Source organism: Arvicanthis niloticus, chromosome 8 (genome assembly GCF_011762505.2).
Source record: "Arvicanthis niloticus isolate mArvNil1 chromosome 8, mArvNil1.pat.X, whole genome shotgun sequence".
NCBI classification, from domain to species: Eukaryota; Metazoa; Chordata; class Mammalia; order Rodentia; family Muridae; genus Arvicanthis; species Arvicanthis niloticus.
This window is the reverse complement of record NC_047665.1, coordinates 20,889,300-20,910,178: the sequence shown is the minus strand read 5'-3', so window position 1 is coordinate 20,910,178 and position 20,879 is coordinate 20,889,300. Positions and strand designations below refer to the sequence as shown.

Genomic DNA, 20,879 nt, shown 5'->3' with positions numbered 1-20,879 from the left:
CCAGCTATACCACTCCTGGGTATTCAGCCATGAGACTAAAAGCTCACATATCATAGAGACATTTGGCAGCTGATAATTATTGTATATTAATCACATGATCTAAGTTAAAGGATTAACACAAGGGTCCATCAGCAGAGGAAAAGATGAGAAATGTGATACAATGGAATCTTTTTAGCCATGGAGAAGAGTGAAGTGAAACCATTTGCAGAGAAGTGGATGCAACTATAGATAAACATACTAAATAAATTAAACCAGTGTCAAAAGACAAATACTTCATATTTTTCTCTCATTTGTAGTTCCCATATTTTATATAGTTACATAAAATCATATATGAATATATGACTTGAAGTTAGAAGCCAAACTATCTGGGAAGGGGGAGGAGAGACTGATGTAGAGGGCTACTCAATGGGAGAAAGTATTGATGGACATTACATTCTTGCATGAGAATGTCTTTATGCAATCCAATACCACTTATCTAAGTGCATCCAATGAAAATTTGAAAGAAAACCCACTTTGAACAAAGACAAAATCTTGATCTTTGGGATAGAGGTTATGAATGCCAGTTACAAAGAAGCTTCCAGAATCTTCCCTTCCCTGTCTTCATGCATGAAGCAACTGAATATACTAGTTTCTTTTAGAATGGGTGAGAATCTGAGATCCAAAGAGAGCGTGTAACTAATGCAAGCTCTGTCCTTGAAAACAAAACCACTGGATGGGTAGCTACTTGGTTATTTAGAAAACCCTGTTGTGGGTCAAAATTTGAAATAACTATTTGGATATTTTCCTGATCCTCAGCATGCACATTAGAGTATTGTGCCATTCTTCTCTCTCTCTATGATATGTATCTGTCTGTCTGTCTGTCTGTCTGCCTGCCTGTCTATCTATCTACCTACCTATCTGTCAATCATATATTCTATCTATATAAAGGATATTATTTTAATTTAATCTCTTTTAATGATTCAAAAACAGAAAGTATTTGAGGAGCCAGTGAGAGAACTCTGTGGGTTAAGGCATTTACAGCCAAGCCCATGATCTGAGTTTTATCCCAAGGAGCTATATGGTAAAAGGGAAGGAATCTAATCCTTGAAGTTGTCCCTTCACCTCTACACATGTGACTCCATCACTTGTGGCCATATCTCACCACACAAAGTAAATAAATAGATAACATTTAAAAAAAAAAAGAAATCGTGGAGTGCTCTTGCTTCCATTTGGCTCTGCAGCCTAGAAATTCCTACTGATGCACCATTGAAAATGTGGTTTGAAGCTGGTCCAACATAGGTACCTATGAAGGCATGTACTTGGTATTAGAACCCAGGGCTCTGAAAGAAACTTTCTCTTATCTCTCTAGGAATGACTTCGAAATATGAATTATCCTCCAGGCACAAGGCATTCCACACCTTTGGCAGAAACCATTTAACGGGCCGAGAATACCAGGATAATTGGCTATAAAAGTTCAATGCCAGATGAAAAGAGAATTCCAGAGGTAGGTGCAGCACATTTAAATGAGCTCTCCAAATGATGTAGCACTGGGCTGTGGGTGTTCAATTGGGAGTGGGCGTTGGTGGCAGTGTTGATGGACATAAAGATAGTGTGTGTCCCAACAAGTTATAAAGCTTTAATGCATCAGAGTTTCCTCATCTATAGAGACGGTTTCTACCATCCAGGATTATGAAGAATTGAACTGAAAGAGGTTTTAAGTTGCCAACTATAAAGTTTGGGCACCTCAGACTCCTGCCCATGGCCAACCCTCTCGGTAAACAAAATATTTTCATTCTTCATTGAATCACTGAAGCTGTGCCATGAATACAAAACCACTCAATTTGAACATTCATCCTTAACCCTTGAAATGGATCAAATGTTTATATCTCTCCTAAATTTGTGTGTTTAAATTTTAGCTCCCAGAATAATGTTATTATAAAACAAGCTTTTGGAAGGTGGCAGAGCTCTAAGTGAACTGGGCCCAAGGGACCTCTCATGCCTTCCTGCATGTGAACTTACAAGGAGAAGATGGTCCTTACACATGCCAGTGCCTTGATCTTGGATATAGAATGGTTTAGAAGCATGAGAAGTAATGATTTTGTGTTTTAAAAACCACCTAGTCTGTGGTAGTTTTGTTATAGAAACCCAAATGCACCAAAATAGCCATGTTCCTGTTGCTACTATGATGTCTTTCTTCCCCTTGAAGGAAAATCTCAAAGAAGTTATCTGCTTTTATGTTTTTTCATTCTACTCTTTTCACTCTAGCAACCTTAGCCAGACTTACACCTCATAACTTCACTGAAATCGCAACTTGACCTCAAATAACTGGATCTATCATGATCCTGTCACAGGACCCAGGCAAACTGTCAGTGGCACAGTTGCTGGCTCCCTGCTCCATGATAAATTTTGTTTGTTTGTTTGTTTGTAAGAGACTTGCTTCTCTTGTTTTTCTACTCCCCAGCTCACCAGCCTTCTCTCTAGTTCCCCAGATCTGACATGGTGAACATTGGAGAGTCAAGGAGTTCAGCCATCTTCTATTGCCACTCTGTGTTCCTTACTTTTAACCTGCCAGCTCCATGCAACTTAGAATCACTAGGAGGGGAGTCTTCAGGAGGAATTCTCTTGTGATTAGGTTGGCCTGTGAACACGTCCATGGAAGGTTGTCTTGATTGGTAATTGACAGAGGAAGATTGAGTCCTTTGTGGATGGCACCACTCTCTAGATAGGGGATCCAGAACAACATAAGATGAGACGTTAGTCGAGAGCAAGTAAGGATCCATGTGTTTATTCTCTCTGCTGTGGATACTGAATGTGGTGCTTTTAAGTTCCTGTTCTAAATTCCTGGAATAATGGACTGAAATTTGGGATTGTGAGCCACATAAAGCCTTTTTCCCCTAAGTTCCTTTTAGAATGTTTGTCCCCTAGGGCAGAGATGAAACTAGAACACCCTCTCTACTCCTTCTGCCCTAAAGCTATAGGTTCAAATGCCTGTCATAAGATAACGACTGTAACTGTACAGATCAATTCCATACATGTTCCAAACTTCATACAGCCAGTCACCATCTGGACATCTCTTGGCATCCAAAGCTCAACGTATGTCTAATTAAAAATTACTTATCCACTTTCCCTTCTATCGTCGTACTTTTTATTTAAGTAAGAAAAGGTTTGTGGGTAGCAAAGATAGCCTTGAATTTCATATGTAGCTTAAGATGACCTTGGACTTTTGATTCTTCAATCCCTATCTTCTGAGTGCTGGATCATAGGCCTGTACCATATCCAGTTGTAAGTGAAATTCTAGTACCCCAATATTCACAACAATCTTTTTTTCTCCAATGAAGTTGTTGATAATTTGTGTTTCCATTTGTTCAAAGCCAAAACCTTCAGATCATCTGGCTTTCCCATCCCTTAGGAAATCCTGCGTTTAAAATACATCAGCACCCAACAACATCTCTCTCCTCTACTGTGACCACTCTGGTTTGCACGCCATCATTGCTCACCTAAATCACTGCTATAGCTGCCCAGATTCTATCCTTAATCCCTACAGGGAACCTAAACTGCTTTCAGTTTTCTAAGGGCTATTTACATCTGAATAGCTAGTGATGTCTCTCCATTGCATAGACAGTAAAGGATAGAGTCTTGAAACACCCTATCATGTTTATTGTCATATAGCCCTTGGTCCTCTGTCTTGGGATTCTGCCACTCCCTCCTCTACAACCACACTGTCCTTGTTTCATTGCTGGATCCCAGACACATTCTGCTTCAGGAAATTGGCTTGAGCTCTCCATTCTTGGAGGCCTCTCCCTAATATCTATTTGATTAATTTATCTCCTTCAGGTTTTCTACAAATGTCAGTTTCTGATAGGAATTGTATTTATTTAAAATAGGTTGGCTCATTCCAAGTTAAAAAAAAAGGGGGGGAGGGTCGCTTTAGATTGTATGAGTTCCAATTTTGTTTTGTTTTCTTTTGTTTTGTTTTGTTTTGTTTTGTTTCTCTGTGTAGCCCTGGCTGTCCTGGAACTCACTCTGTAGACCAGGCTGGCCTCGGACTCAGAAATCAGCCTGCCTCTGCCTCCCAAGTGCTGGGATTAAAGGCGTGTGTCACCACTGCCAGGCATGAACTCCAGTTTTGTGTGAATTTTCACTATTTTGTGTGAATTTTCACTATTCTGATGGGTAACTTCCCAAATAAACTAACTATTGCTCATCTTTTAAGTGTGTCTCATAAGGCACTGTAAATTCTTCTCAACCTCATCTCAAGGTACAATTACCAGCCAACCTAAACTCAGGATCAAGAAGTTGTCCTTTTTTGAAATCAACTTCTCTTGTGGTAAATGGTATTGACCAAAACAAATTCCACTAGAAAAATGAAAATATTCAAGATGGTGATTCAAAACCATATTAACCACACACACCCCCAAAAACCCCAAGCAAACAGCAACAAAAAAACCCAAACAGCAACAACAATAGTTCATGTATAAACAGAAGGCACAGCAGATAAAGAATACTTTGTGGGTCATTTGGTTTTTTTTGCCCCCAGTGGAATTCATCTTGGGATGAATATTGATTTGAACATGCCATGTATGTTTCAGTTGGATTTAACTTCTGGATTTAGGGGAGGCCATGTGAGCCAGAATTGCATGTATTTTAGTGCAGATGGAGGAGACGCGTTCTTCAGCCCTTCCTTCTCTGGCCTTCTATTGAAACAGAAAGTAGGAATTCTCATAAACACAGCCTGGGTGGCTCAAACCATTCTATGCTTCACATAAATTTATTTTTGCACCTTATCATCAGGAATATATTATATTTGGGATCTCTTTGTTGTGTCTATGTCTCTATGAAAAGGAAATAAATATTCAATGAGTTTATCATTCAAGCGACTCCCGGAAGCTCTGGGTATACATTAGTGCATGAGATTGCTATTTCCAGCAACACCTTGTGAACTAAAACAGTCACTTTGAATTCTATTAAGTCTAAAAGCAAAGGCTTCCAACAGTGATAGATTATAGACAGTACTCTACGTCCCATTAGCCTATGTAATCAACAACAACAAAAAGAGTAAAATGGTTCATTCCTCTGCTTATCTTTATCAGTACTTTTCCAGACTTATCTAAACAATGCTAACAATAGAAGGGAAAAATTCTTTAATTCCTACTTTCGGTTGTCAGTGAAATTGTTTTTTCATGATGTGGACAAGCTCTAGTTTCGCCTTGGAAAACTTCAATACCTATGTTCGCTTATATCAGGTTTGATCTGTATCTTTCCTGTTTGCAGACTCTTTGTCAATACATAAATAAGTGTTCCCACTTAATTGCTAAATTGGTAAATTAAAGCTGTGTATATTTAAGATGAGCACGAAGGTGTCTCTGTGATATGCAAACTTGGAGGCCTTTGGGTACATTCCCAGAAGTGCAGTGTCTGAGTCACATGGCAGGTCTATTTTCAGTTTTTAAAAGAACTCCACACTGATCTTCATTGTGCTTGCATAAGTTTACAACCAGCTGTGAAGAGTCTGAAGACATTTAGTGGTTTGGGGTGGTTTGTTTTGTTTTGTTTTATATACTAATATCCTGTTAGAAGACCTGGTAGAGATTTTCCCATCTTCAGTGTGCTGCCTTTTTATTGGCACGATGCTTTCCTTTGATGTACAGAAACGAAAAATGTTCCCATGAGTTCCTGTTTGTGAGTGGTTGTTCTCATTTCCTGAGCTAACGCTGTTGTAGTGAGAAAGTCCTTATGCATGTCTATAGATCGAAGCAAACCCCCTACTTTTTCCTGCCAGTTAGAGTAAAAAGGCATTGGATATTTATTTATTTTTTATTCTATTTTATTATTAGGCTTTGCAGCATGTATCTTTATCTATTGAGCTGTCGTGCCAGCTGTAATCTTATAAATAATGTTTAAATTCTTCATAAAATACTTTACTCATTTCAGTATTGTTAGACTCAGCAGACAGGGCTTTACACTCTGTTGGATGGGTCATAATGCCCTTCTTCATCATGAATAATTTTCTTTCCTTTTTCTTCTTTTTCCTCTTCTTCCTCCTCTTCCTCCTCCTCCTCCTCTCTCTTTTTCTCTCTCTTCCTTCCTTCTTCCCTCCTTCCCTTCTTCCTTTCTTCCTTCTTTCCTTTATTTATTTATTTCTATTTTAAGTGTTTCTCTTTTAAAGTATAGTCAGGCTCATGTTGCACATTTCACAAGTATGAAAGAAAAAACAAGCAAAAAAAAAAAAAACAGATATACAGAAGGACAGAGTTCAATATAAGAAGCTAACTCAAGGCCAGACTGGACATGCCACCAGAAGGGTTTCTCCTGGATGGCACTGGAGCCAGGACCACTAGGCTGGGCAAAGAAGCAGTGGGCACAAGCTTCTCTTCCATCTGCTCCAGGTTACCTTGGAAGTCTGTGTCCACATTTTCATGCATTTCACCGACTACCATGAGGTCTGAGATGTCTCCAGAGCTTGCTTCAGAGGAGTTAGTTCTCTGAGTTCCAGGCAACTCCAAACCTTCCCCTTCTCTAGTAGGCCTGGTACCTGCTGACATGGCCCAAGATGGGGGGACTTTCTTCAAATGTCTCAGAGATGTTAGAGGCCATTTATTCTTCCCCACAGCCTGTTCTCTTGGTTCATCAAAGCCTAATAAAAAATTGGACTCACCATTTGGAGGCTGCAAAACTTGAAAACTGTTCCTGCTATTGGGGTCTGTACCCTTAAAGGTGATAGTAGTGGCCATGGTGCTGAGGGGTGAGGGAGGCTAGCTCAGGGAGAGCACTGAGGTGATTGGGACCAAGCGACACACACAGCTCCTCAGTCATGACCTACCACACTTCACCAAGCCTCTGATGTGTTGTTTTATTCTGGGTCTGCTCTGTGCCATGCTGTGTGTATCTGTTGGGATGTTTCTTCTGTCTTATATGGGAATTTTTTAGTGAACAAAGCTTCTGGGGCAGGGGCAGGACTCACCCCACTATCACTCAGAAAAGGTAAAATAAACCAATGTAACAGCAAACAGAAACAGATATGAAAACATAGTGTAAATCAATTAATGCCAATTACTATGCCTTAAATGACCACAGACAATAATGTGGCAAAAGAAAATCCCTGCTGTTAAGAATTACTTAGAGTAAAAGTGACAATTGAATGAAATAAAAAGAGGAGGCAATGGGGCTGGAGAGATGGCTCAGCGGTTAAGAGCACTGACTGCTCTTCCAGAGGTCCTGAGTTCAATTCCCAGCAACCACATGGTGGCTTATAACCATCTGTAAGGGAATCCAATACCCTTTTCTGGTCTACAGATGTATGTGCAGCAAAGCCCTTATACATTTAATAATTAAAAAAAAAAAAGGTTGGGGTGAAGGAGGCAAGAAGGAAGGGAGTGGAAGAAGAATCTAGTCAGTGACAGAGGAAAGGGACTGATGCTAGGAAGAGGGGAGAAACTATATTAAATTTAATGGCCAATTTAACAGAATCTAAAGTCCTCTGAGAGGAAAACGTCAATTAGAGAATTTCCTATATCAGATTGGTCAGTAGGAGAGCCCAGACCACAACAGGCGGCACCATCCCTACAGAGGTGGTTCTGGGTTATGTAAGAAACCTAGGTGTGCTGACGAATTTTATGTCAACTTGACATAAATGCTAAGGTCATTTGGGAATTGAGACCCTTAATTGAGAAAACGTTTGCCAGCAGATTGGCCTATGGGCAAGCGTGTGAGCACTTGTAAGCACTCCTGGGCTGGTGGTCCTGGGTGCTGTAGGACAGCAGGTTGAGCAAGCCATGGGGAGCAAGCCAGTGAGCAGCACTCCTCCATGGCCTCCGCATCAGCTCCTGCCTCCAGGTTCTGGATTTAAATTCCTGCCAGGAATTCCCTCAGTGATACTGTGACCTGAGAGCTGTGCTTGGATGTCGGGGAGCTAAGGAGGGCACTGAGATTTACACAGTTAACCCTTTCCTGCCCAAGTTGCTTTTGGTCGTGGTGTTTATCACAGCAATAGAAACCCTGAGATACTACTAGCCAGGCAAGAGCCTGTGAGTGAGCTGGAGTTTGAACCAGCAGGTGTGTTCCTCCAGTGATGCCTGCCTTCAGGTTCCTGCCTCAATCGATGACCAAGGCCTGGAAGGTGTAGGTGAGAAACAAAACAAAACAACAAAACAAAACAAAATGAAACAACAAGCCCCTCTATCCCCTAAGCTGCTTTTAGTTCAAGTGTTTTATCAAATCAGAACCCGAACTAGAATAGACTAAAAGATTTTTAAAATGTATATAATAAAGAAAAAAGTATACAGGGAAAATTGAATAAACCTAAGAAGAGGAACAAAAACCTATAACCTGATTTTATAAATAAAATAAAATCAATGGTAAGAGAGAGAGGGATGGAAGGAGAGAGAGGGAGAGAGAGAGAGAGAGAGAGAGAGAGAGAGAGAGAGACAGAGACAGAGACAGAGACAGAGACAGAGACAGAGACAGAGGCAAAACATTTATTTTTTAAGCCCCAAACAGAAAAGCATGTTGTTGCAGTGTCTTCTGCAGACTCTGACACTGGAGCCTGCCAGGAGGAAGAGGTGGTTCACCAAAGTTGGAGACGATGACTCTGGAGAGACTGAGGGCTCGGTTGTTTATCACCGTTGAGACCACTTTAGGTATAGCCCTTCTTTCTGTGCTAGGATGCATCCCTTGTGACTTCTAGCTTTCCAGCCTGTGTCTAGACTGATCTTCCTGCTATCCAGGGATGCCCCACTTTTTCCACTTTAGGGCAACTACCTGAACCAAAGGGTATTTCCTATGTCTGTTTGGATATGGGAGAGCTAAGTAGGGTACTACTTGATTTTCAGCAGAACCCTGTTCACTTTGAGGCTGGGAGCAGGCTGTGGAGAGTATCCACTGGACTCAAGAGCTACAAGGTTCCTCATCCAGTTTAAAATTGAATGGCTGTCATGGAGTTTAAGCCGTACTTCAGGCTGGGTCTGTGGGTCTCCACTGTGGTTATGACTCAATAAGGAGACAAAGGCAACTGAGCACGGACCCCATCCGAGAGTCCTCGCAGATCTTCTAAAGAATCTCTGCCTCCCAAGTGGTGTGGGGGCTGGCCTGTGGACTCCAGGCTTCATGAACTGTCATTGCTTTTTATTTGGGGATAGGGTAGTCAGGATATTTCACTTTTAGATAATAGATAATAGGTTCCCTCTCAAGATGGTGCCCAGCTAGCCACAGCCCTCTGAGACATGGAGAATGGCAAAGTAGCCCTCTTCTGTACCAGTACTGATCTGTGTGAGAGGAGTTGTTAAATTTGAGGCTTATGAGAAATGTGTGTATGTCCAGTACTGCCATCTAACTGTTAAGCCTCTGTGAAGGCAAAATGTGAGGATATAAACTGAATGCAGAACCAAGTTCCATATACACAGTATTACCAGGTAACATCAGAATCCGTGCCGCACTTGCTGGGAGCCCATGCACTGTAGGCTGTATCACATAGGATGGTTTTCTACTTCTTGTCCCAATCACCCCTCCCCTGCCCTTTCCTCAAAACCTCCAGATGTTTCTCAGCCAGCCAGGCTCCATCCTACCTTTTCCCCTTGCTTCATCTCTTCCCTCTCCCTTGATGTTTTCCCAGATGCGGATCTCTAGAAAACCATGGTTTATTAGATGCCTTCTCAATGGAGGCCTACCCTAAGTGTTCAAAGCTGGAATTCCCCAGTATCCTGTCTCATCCAGCCTGGCTATATTTCTGGCAGCACTTACCACCTCACACTACTTTATTGATCAAGAAAAGCCCCAAAAGATCAAAGCTCTCATCCGTGCTGCCCACGATTGCATCCTCAGTGTTGGTAGTGGCACCCCATTGGTTGCATGCAGTCTGTAGATTGCTGTTGACTGGAGGAATCACTGAACCTCTCAGATTAGACTGCTTGCTTCCACTGGTTGGGGGAAGTGGGAAAGGTGTTGCATATCAAACCAGTGAACAGATGGGCCAAAATGAGAGGTGAGACAGCAGAAGCCAGCCCCACCTTCAGGGGATGTGCTCATTGGAACCCTTCAGAATCTGCCACCATCTTTGTCAACTTGGATGGATTTAGAATCACTGAAGAAACACTCATCTGGGTGTGTCTGTGAATGAGTTTCCAGGAACATTTCAGTGAGGTGAGGAGGAAAGCTCCACCTCGAAAGTAAGTAAGCAGTGACATTTCACGGGCTTGGGTTTCCTTCTACATAAATTGAAGAACGTCAGCTGAGGACCAACCACAATGCAGCTCTCTCTGCTTTCTGACTGTGGATGTGATGAATGACTTTCCGTGTCTGCTGCCATGATTTCCCCGCCTTGGTCAACTGTTTCCTCAAATTGAGTCCAATAGCACCTTCCTTAGGATGCTCTGTTTGAGTATTTCTGTCACAGCAAAGAGGAAAGTGACATACAGAAGCCTTGGCTTTGCAAAGCACTACTCCCTCAAAGGTGTGCATACAGAGGTGGGTTGTGTGCCTGACCACTGTGGAAAGGACCTGATGGTCTTGGCATGACCTAGGAGTCGAAGCTGAAGGAGAAGCAATGGTCCTGCAATAAGTGGGCACTGTCTTCCAGGCTGTGTGTTGTCTAATGGGATGTGTAAATAGCATGTGTGCTTACTCAGCATTTCCACACATGTTCTTAAAGATTTTTAAAAACAGGCCAGATTCTTAGACCTGATCCACCTTTTTTTTTTTTTTTTTTTTTTTTATGCACCATGGGAGATGAAACCAAGCAAGTGGAAGAGATAAGTCCCTCCAATCCTTTTAGCTTCAACTGCATTTTTCGACATTCTTTGCATGACTATCAGGAAGTCACACTTTCTGGTGACATATTCTGATGGGAACTCAAGATGTCCTTTCGTACCTTATCCTAATCTTCTTTATTGCACATGCTTAAGACAAACAGAGCACTGTCTTAACAGTGTGAACTGCCCCACGGACAAACCATTCACATCAACTGTTTTATTCCTATGAACTCATAAACACGTCACCGAAAGTCCAACATTCCAGTTTGCTTTCTGTTGCAGTGATCAAACACTGATCAAAAGCATCTGGGGGAGGGAAAGGGTTTCTCTTATACTTCTAGTCCACCACCGGGGGAAGTATGGCAGGAAACCAAGCAGGAGATGCAGTAGAATCCATGGAGTAATGGTACTCACTAGCTTATGCTTGCCAGTGCTCTTACACAACCCAGGACCACCTGTCCAGAGAAGGCATCATCCACAGTAGACTGGGTCCTCCTACATCAATTCCCAATAAAAGAAAATGACCCATAGACATGCCCCAGGCCTTGCGGTGGAGGAAAATTCCTAATTAAAGTTCCCCTTTTCGCAGGTGACTCTAATTTGTGTCAAGTTGACAAGAAAAAATCACCAGTAAACTCAGCATCTCGGAATGTTTGGCCTTTTGTCACTTCTGTTTCCAAGTGATTCCTAACAAGAGTTCCTTAAGTTTCCTCTCAAGATTTCTGTTTGCTTGGATGATGAGAAAATTTTAACATTAAGGAAACAAAATGGGTCTGTTCTCCAAGCTGCGTATCTTGTACGGCCTCTCTCCAGCCTGATGTGGAGCAGACAAGCTGGAAAAAGTATTTTTGCTGTTGCCATAGCAACCCCTGACTCACCCACTGCTATATAACTTAGTTCAGAAGTCCTAAAACAGCTGTAGCCAAGGTAACCTCCTTCCTAAGTTTCCCTTCAGTCTATGCACATTGTTGAAGAGCCATTGGAAATAAGTGTTTGATGAAGATGAAATGCTTGCCCAAGCATGACTAGGCAGGCAGCTCAACACCAGGATGACTTACCCGGTACTAGGATCTATGAGTCAGAGGACTTGGGTTTAGGGACAAATACTGGCTATGATTTTTTTAAGCCAAGAAGTGGCACAGTCTCCATTCTGCTGGCCAAGAGGTTTGTGGAGAAATATTGATGAAGACATGTTCATTCTGTTCTCTAGAAATCATCAAATGACCCACAGATTCGCCTGTTTGTTCAATGTTCCCATGGGCTCTACAGATGCTAGTTCAATCCACACTTCCTGACAACAGCATGGAAGGCATGTGTTAATATACACCATGAGTCAACAGCTGTTTATCTGCTTGTTTTCAGATGCTGTGTGATTTCTCAGCTTTGCTGGTGACAAAAGACAGAGAATAAGGTGCGCTCTTGGGTTTTAAGAAAAATGACGTTAAGTGATTGGCATGAAGACAATGAAAAAGTGGTGGGCAAGTAGCCTCCAGGTCTCTATGCATGCCAATCTGCAGGACAATGGAGGACCTTTGAGAAAGAAGTTGCTCAAAAAGATTTGGAGAGTTACAAGAGGTACCATATACCTCCTGTCTCCCAACTTGAAGTTACATACAGTAGGTACCATGTGCTTATCTCCCAGCCTAGCCCATGGACTAGGAACAGATCAGCTCTGTCAAGAAAAGTAAAAACAAAAAGAGGAATAAGAGAACACCGAGAGATGGACAGATGCACAGCTTCTCTGAAGCCTCGGTGAGAGTAAAGAGCCATACCAGGTATGGAGAAAGAAACATCTTCTACACTTACAAGTAGGGCTCACACAGCAGGGCTGGGCACCTGCAGGTCTGCAGTGGGGGCAGTTGGGCTCAGTGGATTGGGTTCAAGGTGCCCACAGGTACAGGCAGTAGTGGCTGTCACATAGAGCAAGCAGGGAGGACTCCAGATCACACAGGTGAGACCCACCAAGGGGGATCCCAGAAATAACTGAGAGAGACTTTGGGGTGGCAGGGTGAGGTCCTGATTATGCAACTCGGTGCGGTGAGCCGGTAAATTTCATCTCATTACTCAGTGTTGGTTTCTTTGCACCCACATGTTGGAGATGATGCCTCTGAGCCGACTGTTGAAATCTCACCAACATGTTTGAAGTGAGTATTGGTGAGGCAGATCTTTTCAGGACACGGCGAGTCACACAAAGAGTAGGCTGGGTGGAGAGAGGAGAGGCTCCAAATCTGGGTTAGTCCTGAACAAGTAAGGGAGGTAATGAGAACATCATTTTCCGTATCTTCTCCTTGTCCTTGTTAGGAGGTTTCAGTTACTAAAGTGACTTCAGAGGGTTTTAAGCCCCTGGGTGGAAGAGAATGAAAACAAAGGGGGAACATTCTAGTAGCGGTTAGGTAACATCAGTTAAGTGGGTTATTGCTCTTCCAGAAATTTCCAATGATCACATGCCCTCTGCTGATTTATGGCCACTCTCTTTTACTAACCAAGCATGGTAAAGGTTGTGTGGGGAACTGAAGAGTGAACCAGGCAGGCTGGGAAGGGGAGACTCCTTTAAGACTTGCCAGTGTTAGCGAACTGCCAAACTGCGGTGGCTCGGCCCTTAAGGCGCCCGCCCGCCCTCTCTTGGTGCGCGCATTCGAATCCCGCGCTCCCGCTCCCGCTCCCGCTCCCGCGTCTTGGGGTGGGGGGAGGGAAGACTTGCCAGTGTTGATTATCAACAGCTGTGGAGAAAAATTTGCCCCTACTATGAATTGATCTCCAAGTGAGGGAAGATCTCTCCTGTCTCAGTAAGCACATCAACCTCCTTCTCTCCTCTCCCCTCCCCTCGCCTCTCCTCCCCTCCTCTCCCCTCCTCTCCTTTCCTCTTCTCTCTCTTTAGTCACCTGACATTCTCACCAATCAAATTCATTACCTTAGTACAATAATCTGTAACCTGGAAAGATGCTGGTGCCTGGCCTTCTGCTCACTGGGGTTGCCACATCCTTGAGAGTCTTGTGCTTTGGCAAATGCGTCAAGAGATTGTCATAAAGACAGTATGCAAGAATGGCCTTCCTTCGGTCATGTAGGCCCCTGTTTTAGGGATATCGCACTAACGAGCTTTTGGAACGAAATCTCAGTGGCTAGACAATTCTCATTCTTCTTTGATATGTGAGTTGAAAGAAAATAGTGCTGTTTGCTGGTAAATGAGACCTCTAAAGAAATACATCAAGTTTGTTTCTTTACAGTGTGCATCTATTCAAATGAAACTATTACATACTGCAAGTTCCAAAACCACTGGGGAAAGGGAGCTGGCCAAAGGCTCTGTGCTGAAAACACTTGTTTTACAAGTGAAGATCTATGTTGGCTGTCTGGAGCACACTGTAGAATTGTCCTCTAACTTCACACATGTCTTGACATTGCAGACCCACTATCTCAATAGGTCATACACAGACACAATAATAATTAATGCACTTAAATTAGAAGAATAATAAAGAGTATCTTAAAGTTTTACTCTAAGAATAAGCTGAGGAATGAGTATGCCACAGTTTCATAGATGTTGGCAGGAGTCATGAGCTCCTTAGATCAGAGACTCTGGCACCTATGCCATAGCCCTATGTGGGTATTGACAACTATATGACTGGTCCCACGAGCAGGATGCAAAGAGAGTAAGCATGAACAGTAGACTTTACTACAGAAAATGAACCATGAGCCTTGGGAAATAGAATCCTCCATGGAGAACAATAAGCATACCTATTCTTTGACCCAGAGGGAATCGCCACATCTATCTTTGAAAGCTATTTGCTATAAACGTACTTGTAAACATTATTTCAAATAAAGGAAATCTACTCATCAAATACACAGAACACGAGATCTCTAGAGATATTCTTCTAAAGCATACATGTTCCCCTGATGCATGATAGTTACTCTTTCTAGTCATGTTGCTGGGTCTTAGAATCACCAAGGAGATCTAGCTTTTGGAATGCCTGTAGGGATATCAGAGGCATTCAACTGAGAGGGGAAGATACATTCTGAATGTGGGTACCACCATCCTATACATGAGGGGCCCAAACTAAAATAAAAGAGGAAAGTGCAGGAAGTGTCAGATGCATCTCTTTGCTTGTCAACTATGGATACAATGAGAGCAATGGTCTCCTAACATCTCCACTGCCATGACTTCCCACCATGATAGGCTGTGCCTTCAGATCACAAGTAAAAATAAATCCTTCCATCCTCAAGTTGCTTTTGTTGCATCAAAAAGAAAGTAAGGATGCAGTATTTACATCAAATTATATAGACTAAATGCAACAAAGGAGCCCAAGCAACATTGTAACATGAATTTTACTTTGAAACTTATAATCTTAATTCATATGACATTCTGACTCTGTTACTAGGTAGCATTTAGTGAATGCTATTATAGAAAGATAATGATAACAAAAGGAAGAGATGTCACTCTTTCTGTTTATCTACTTGGAATTTTTGGAAGAGAATCGTATCTTATAACCCAGGTTGTACTTGAACTCATGCGCCTCCGGTATTCACCTCTTCTGTGCCTCTCTTCTAAGGCACAAATTTCCATTTGATAAAGTTAATAAACATAGAAAAACCTGTTGAAGGAGACGTTTGCAAAAATATATTTTATTACAAGAAAAATAGGAGTGGAGACAGGTAAAATTGTCCTTCTGAAGTATTGGTTTTGAATGGAGAGATACCAGTTTAAGTTAGTGATCAAAAGGATTGTTAGTCACTCTTCTTTGCTGGCAAAGAATTTGAGCTGGACATCAGGACATTGTGAGACCACACAGTATGGCAAGAGTTTGTGACAGAAAATGTAGCACTGGACAGCTGGGTCCTCCTGTAAGTATTGGTCAGATGCAGATTTTTATAGCACTAAATAGTAACTAGTATGTGTGTGCAGGTTTGTGTGTGTGAATACTCATGTCTGCATGTGCATATGTGCATGTGTGTATATGTGCACATATGTATATGTATTCATGCCTATGTGTATGTGCATGTGTGTGTATATGCATAAACACATGCCTGTGTGCACATATGTGCACATGTCTAGATGTATATGTACTCGTGCATATGTGTATGTATATGTATGTATACTCATGCCTGTATGTGCATATGTGCATGTGTGTATGTATGTACATGTACTCATGCCTGTGTGTGCATATGTGCATAGAAATACTTCATTGCTGAAATGTATGCTCTTATTTTCTCTTTCAGTTTTCTTGATCATTGTTTACAAATTCCACTCCAATACTGAATAATTCTACAAACCTCTTGTTCTAGTTCGATCTCTGTTACTATGACAACCCCTCTGACCAAAAGTTATTTAGAAGAGGATGAGGTTTCCTTGACTTACAACTGCAAGACATAGTCTGTCACTGAGGGTAGTCAAGGCAGGAACTCAGGGCAGGAGTCAAGCAGCTAGCCTGTTTACTGTTCCACACACTATATTACCTCAGATCAAGGAGGTTGGTTCACTGCCAGAGAAATGCAGCATAAACCATGGAGGATGCTGCCTGCTAGATGGCAGGCACACTTATGTAAAACTAGCTTTCTTGTACTGTTCTGAATACCTGCCTAGGGTTAATAATGCTCAGGGTGAGCTGGGGCCTCCTATATCAGTTAACTATCATGAGAATCCCCAGCAAACATGGCCATAGGCCAATCTGATCTAGGCCATCCCTCAATTGAAGCTTTTCTTTCATAGGACTCTAGGTTGAGCCACAGTGACAGTTAAGACTAAGCAAGATACCCAGACATACAGAGTTTACTCAGACACTGAAAGCTTCCATGAGCTATGTTTCCAATTTCTAAAATTTGATAAAACTTTACACACTTGGCTGTTGAAGTGAATTTGGATTTAATTTCTTTCATTTTTAAATTTCCTTATTCAAATAAATGTATCCCTTGATATTTTGACATTGTAACTGCTTCAATAATGCTTTTTATTCATGATGATGTTAATATTGATTTGTGTAAATATCCTTGAATGTGTAAGTATATCTCATAATAGAAAGATAGTCCTTACAGATCTCTACTAATCTGTTACTGTAAGTAAATAAATAACTAAGAAAGCAAAATTATGCCCTGGTATGAAGTCACATGAGATTTTGTAAAAATGATTCTCAACTCCCAAAGAATATCCAGTATTACCTCTGGAACCAAGGTGGAGCCCAGCTTTACAATTTACTGGTAGTAATATGACCATGATTATGGGAAGTTTATTTTACCCATGCTGGCCACAGTTTCTCTTATTGTAAAGCACCAACAATAATTATCTTTAATGGTATACAATTGCTCTATTGGCTGAGTTAGTATGTGTATCATGTTTTAAAGTACCTGGATATATATATATATATATATATATATATATATATATATATATATATATATTTCTTATAGGTGTTTCATGAAACTCCTCAAACATGAAATTTTTCTATATTGTTTCAGATCAGAGTGGCGTTAGGTCTTGTCAAACACAAAAATAAATACTATGCTGTAGGCAAACACTGGAGCATGCTATGTAGTAATCACCATTCGTTGAATAAATGAGTACAGAATCATCCTGGGTCTGAGCTGGTGCCTATGAGGACCCACCACACCCCAGTCTTTGTCACTTTGGCTCCTTCTTACCAGACAATCTGATGACATTTTGACCAGTGATAGGCTCCTTGAGCTTCTCTCTTGTGCTTAACCAGCACAGTAGCCTGCTGAGTAGAAAAAGACACACCTTTGCCCTGAACTACTGTGGACAATAAAGGTTATCAGTCATACAACGCTCTTTGACATAATAACATAAAAAGAGAAAGTTCACAATTCCATTCTCTCTATATCCTGATGCACAGGTCACCCTCTTTCCTTTGGTGAATGCCTGCTTGTAGTGTCCCTTAGATAAAAACTCCCCAGGACAAATGGCTGTCTTTAGAGTGTTTCATTATTTAATCCACATACTGCTCACGATTGCTCTCTTTCCTTGGATTGGAGACAGTTCTACAGACATTTTCTAACAACTGCTTTGGCAACTATTTAGCACTCATAAAATCAGCTTGGTCCTATTTGGAATAGCTTCTGATGGGACATACAGTAGTAAGACAGACAACAAGAGCTGGGGTACAACTCAGCAGAACATATATATGTATGAGAACACGGGGTCAATCTCCCATCCTCTACCCCTACTACTTCAGTAAATAATAAAATGTCAGAGAGACTTTGGAAACTGTATGGTAATATATCAGGGAGACTTTGGAAAATGTAACAGTAATTCTATTTCTGTTAGAAAATAAAGAATCTATTTTCTTCCTAAGAAAAGCTAGCTAACTTGTTAGAAAAAATAACTCTCAACATAGTGTTACTAGAACAGAGGGTGATATCATACTATGGAAGTTATGATGAGTACAGTTGATTATCAAGAATCATCAAGAATCATTGTGATTTTGATTGGTAAGCATCATGAAAATAATGCTCACTAATGATCACTAAGCAGAGAAGCATGCTCAGACATCTCATATTTTTGGTGGCTTTGACTAAAACCAGGTAGTTGATCCTGTATCCATGGTGTTCCATGTGGTTCCTTGGGATCTTCTTCATTTTGTGGTTCTATCATTAGTTTTCTTATTTGGACCCAGGCTAACCTCAGACTTGGTATGTAGCTGAGGAATGCGAACTCAGACTGATCTTCTGAGTTCTGGGATACCAGCTATGCTCCATCATCCCTGGGTTGGGCTGCTCAGCTTGGTCACTAAGTCAAAGGTCATTTGTAGACACTGGCTTTTGGCTATTGCAGGCTATTGCAATAGTCCTCAAGCTGGTATTTTTGGCAAAAAACTATATTCTGGGTAATAGCCCTGGCATCCATAGGACTCCTGTTTTTGCTTGTATTTGTAGTTCTCAGCCTTCTGTAGCTAAGTCTACATATTTTTAGAAGAAATGCACACATCTTGGATCAATGTTGTGGGTACACTTTCTGTTCCCTCGGTGACTTTTGACCTCAGGCAAGCTGCAGAAGCCCTTGGAGCCTTGAAAACATGTTCTTCCCCCCTTTTGTTTTTCTGACAGGTGCTGTCAGCATGAGAAAGTTCTGGAAGCCCCTTAAACCATAGACTTAAAAAAATAATTATAAGTAATAACAGTAATTAACTCCCATCATGGTGAGTCACCTTTAAAGATTCAGTGATAATTTTTTCAAGGTTGCCCCTTGCTGGTACCTTAGTGACTAAGCCTTGTATTTCCTAAAGAGAAAACACTTTTTACCCATTGTGGAGATAACTGAGGTTTCCTACTTTATATTTTTTGAGCATTTGGGTGGTCAGCTTTAGTAAAAGAAGTCATTTCCTTAGGCCACCAAAAAAATGCATGTGTTTCAAGGACATTGATATCATGACCATACTGTAAAATGAATTATTTTATTAAAAATGTGAGTGGTAAATTAACCCAGAATCTGTAGTTCTTTACCTTTCCTAGTCCCCAATACCCATACAGATTTATATCAAGCTGAACCTCAGTATTGGGCAGTTAACTGATCTATAATAACCTCTATGCTAATCTAGCTACCTCCCAGCCCCATCCCCACAATACTTGCAGTTTAATATGTTCTAGCTCTTTCTGCTTCAAATGTCTCTTCCCCTATTGTTGTCTCAGACCCTCTCCTCCTCATGTCCAATCTGAAATGAACTTCCCTTCTCTCCCTAGCTGGTGGGAGCTTCTACCCTAGTCTCTTCTGCCCAGCCATTGGGTGATCCAGATTTATTGACAAGGCAGAGAATAAATGGTAAGAACCATTACACCATTACACCAACTTGAGACAGGAGATTCTTGACCTAAGGATTACAATGCCCTGTTTGGATTAGAGCAAGATATGAGGGCAGAGAAATCAGCATTTGAATAACACAAAGATAACCTTTACACAGTGCACAAAAACATTATGCCTACACACGCCAACAAGTTTGCCTTTAAGTCCCTTCAGCATTCTTACAGTAAGTAGCTTATCTCTCAAATAAGCTTCCTTTTCTCTCATTCAAAAGCAAATGATGGGAAATTAAAACCATTGTACTTTTCCTTTGAGACAATTACTCTAAGTAATTGACAGCCGTTTCGTTGCTACAACTTGGGAATAATTTGTATTTCCCCATCAAGTTTAAGGTCATGGACAAGACCTGTCAATAACCATCCTTTCAGCAAGCCTAGCCAGAGTTAATTTATCCAATGAAACAAGCTGTTCTTCCCTTTACTGCCCTTGTGACTTATGGCCCAAATATTTCACGTTCTTGTAGTATAAAATACGCTTTGAGGCCCATTGAGATACCGCTGGGATTGTTTATTTTTCAGATTTAATAAGAACAAGGGGAAGACCTTGGTTAGGAAACAAAATTAGACCTGAGAGTGACACACTATCAACTTTTATAACTGTGAAAATATTCCACAGAGCAGCCAACTGGTTCTCTGTGTACCCAGGACTGTGGAAACTGCTGGTGATGTCAGAGGCCCAGTCCTTCATAGACTTGAATGAATCATTCATTTATTTGCAAAGTTTCATCTATTCTGAGTTTGATAGCCATACCTAATTATATAAACATCAAATTCCACTCCCCATTTCTGGCATAAAGGGCCCTATAATCTTTAGGGCCCTATAATCTTCTTAAAGCAGGCAAGAAGATGATGGAAAATCTGAAAGCAGGCTTCACCAAGGGGCATGGTGTCAAAAATCGTTGTTGTGAGACCCAGCTAAGTAAGCTAGTTCTTTCCTCTCCTGCCATTTCTTATTCAGCTGCAGGGAACAGAAGCAGGTTCTCAGCCACAGCAGTGTGATGCCAGAAAGATGTGTGATAAAGATAAAAACAACGATGAGATTTGCATATATACTGCAACTCCCTGCAAATCTGTCCATCATCTTCAGAGAAACTTAAAGTGTCCAAGGTCTCCCTGTGTTGCTTTCGAGCGACTGTGCTAGATTTGGCTTGCCTGGATATGTTCTTACAGCCAGAGCCTTAGTGTTAAATTGTGAAGACTCAGAAACACTATCTAAAGGCTAAAGAAAAGTACTTTTCAACTTTGGATAGCCAGTAAAATTCTGCAGCTTAGATACTCTCCTTGGAATGTTTAAGGGGAGTCCCTCCTTCATATCAATAATATTCTGTCATGCTCATGTCTACAGGCTCTTGGTTGGAATGA

At 41.3% G+C, this 20,879-nt stretch overlaps 1 pseudogene; it reads right to left on the bottom strand.

The window, feature by feature from the left end:
• Positions 1-6,245: 6,245 nt before the first annotated feature.
• Positions 6,246-6,710, bottom strand: LOC117713796 (jupiter microtubule associated homolog 1 pseudogene; annotated as a pseudogene).
• Between the last annotated feature and the right edge of the window lie 14,169 nt (positions 6,711-20,879).